General features: G+C 43.3%; 1 protein-coding gene across 1 annotated transcript in view; it reads right to left on the bottom strand.

Annotated features, from left to right (window-relative positions):
- The window catches only part of GRM8 (glutamate metabotropic receptor 8), a 1,151,282-nt gene that overhangs the window by 142,846 nt on the left and 1,005,900 nt on the right, over nucleotides 1-2,536 (bottom strand). The gene's annotated exons all lie outside the window — the stretch shown is intronic.

The following is a 2,536-nucleotide window of genomic DNA, read 5'->3' as shown; positions in this document are numbered from 1 at the left end:
GGGATCGGGCAGTGTTTCGTTCTGCTGTGCATGGGGTCACTATGAGTCGGAAACGACTCGACGGCACTTAACAACAACAACAACATAACAACACCTATTTAGGGTGGAATGCATCTTTAGTTCTGCCTTGCTGGAGGGTGTGACTCAAGTCACCACCCATTTTATGATGTACTGTAAATCCTAGTCTCTATGCCTATTTAGGGTGGGATGTATATATCTTGATCCCACCTTGCTGGAGAGTGTGACTCAAGTCACCACTCTTAGCTTCCTTGAGGGCATTGTTGTTGTTTCAAGTTGGCCCTGACTCATAGTGACCCCTCCTTGGGTTTCCGAGGCAGTATCACTAGGAAGTAGATTGCCCCATCTTCCTTCTGAGGAGTGTCTGGCAGTCAAGTGCCTCAGGCACTACGCTACCAGAGGGCATATATGTGAATATTCTGGGAAAGTTTGCTCTCTTGCTCTGGTTCTGCATTTAGTTAGTCATGGACCTGAGATGGCAGCTGTCATCTGACCTGCTGACTTCGGTTTCGCAACCACATGAGTTGGCAGAATCCACAAGACCTACCCACAGACCTGGGACTTTCCAGTGTCCACCACCACCACATGAGAGCCATTTCCTTGGGGGTTTATGAGTTCTGTGAGACGTTACAGTTAAATACAGAATCCTAATACAAGAGGGAGATTACTGAGGAGAGAAGGAATTGACGTCAGAGATGATAGAATGGCACAACAATTTGGAAAATTGGACCTTTGGGACATCTTTAACTTCCACCTCATAGGGATCAGCCTTGTGCTGATCTTTCTAGAAGACATCATTCAAGCAACTGGCCCTTAGGTGTAGAGTTGCAAACAGTCTTACTTTACTTTCCTGCCATATGTTTGGTCCTGTATAAAGTATTTATGACTTCCATCATTCCAGGCAAGTCATGAAAGGTCATGGGCTTAGAACCCATTGCAAGTTTATTCTCAGCATTAGGAAATGTGCTGAAGTACATTTTTCATCCAAACCTGGTTGAAGACCACATTGATCTGGTAAGGGATGAATGCCCACACCAACAAACTCTCTGTCCACTGCTGAACACTTTTTCTCTGAATTAGCTGGAACTTTAAGGGTCATGCAGAGCCTTGCTTGTAATGCTATTGAAACCCAGTGCTATTTCCCCCACTCTGGCACCTGGATGGGAATAGATAGGTAGACTGGATTACCCCCATCTATTTCCCCCACCCTGGGTAAACAGATCATTAGATAATAAGTAAATTGGATTACCCCCAACTATTTTCCCACCCCTGGCAGATGAGTATTCAGTTCCTTAAAGAACTGAATAGAAAACATTCCTTCCTGCAGATGACAGACTTGCTAAAAGTATTTGAGAAATAACTTGTAAATTAACTCTGGCCCAGGACATAGGGGAACAAAAGTTAATTACTGACCCTCTCCCCTCTGCCCAAACCCCTATTAGCTGATAACAAGAAACTAGTGACTCATCCATTACCCTTTTCACGTTCACGCACCGAATTCCTCAACCTTTTGTGAATATGCACAACCCTCTCTCCTGAAACCTACAAACACGTTTCCATGGCACCTTGGAGAGTTAAAATGTGGGTACTAACTACCCCTAACTCCTTGCACTGCTGCTTTGCAATAAATAATTTTCTCTCTTCTCAATCTCAGTGTGTAAACTGTTTTGGCCTGACTGCACACTGGGCAGGGACCCGCGTTTGGTCCGGTAACACTATGGCCTAAGGAACATAAATGCTCCCAAGATCTCTGATCTCTTCACAACTTTTGGTGGTGGAAGATGGAACACTTTTTAAGTTCTCTCTTTGAGAGTAGAATTTTCTCCTACACACATGAAGGCTGAAGGGTTACTCATTACAGAAAAATAGCCCTTCCTCTGTTTTTCAAGCTGACTTCTTTCCATCCTGTGCCACTACCCAAAGCTTGGAATGCAGAGTTGACCTTACTTGACTATTTTTCTACACATACATAGAACTGCACACATCCAGTTGAGCAACTATTCTCTTTCGCACACAGATGGTCTTCACTGGCAAAGGCAAATGTTGATGAGAGAAGCTGTGTGAAAATGGAAAACTACAGTTCTTCCTCTTGTATTGTGAGACTTAATTCATCTTCACCTTCTTAAAGAAAACATCAACTGCTTTATGTAACTGTCCACTGCTGCCCTCTTTAATCTTCATCTATCATTCCCAACATGGGGAAGGAAATAAGAGAGCGAGCTGTGAGGAAAGAGCAAAATGGTTCAGGTTGAACTCGATGTTTTTGGTTTCTTTTCAGTGTTACTATTGTACTTTAAATCCATCTTCCTATAATGAAAATCATCATGATTATCAGGATGGCATTTCCCTAGAGTCGCGCTAGAACCAGAAAAGGAGGTATTTGGTGTGTACCGGGATAGCTCTAGAAGAGCCATCTCTGTAACTGTGTCTGTCCTTTCTCCTTCCCTCTTTTAACTAGCATCTAGAAAAGAGCAGTGATGTCAGAAGAGAAAAGAGCTAGAAAGAAACTAATTTGTTC

This window comes from Orycteropus afer, unplaced genomic scaffold, assembly GCF_000298275.1.
Source record: "Orycteropus afer afer isolate SDZICR_OR568_19922 unplaced genomic scaffold, OryAfe1.0 scaffold00170, whole genome shotgun sequence".
NCBI lineage: Eukaryota > Metazoa > Chordata > Mammalia > Tubulidentata > Orycteropodidae > Orycteropus > Orycteropus afer.
This window is presented reverse-complemented; position numbering and strand designations above follow the sequence as displayed.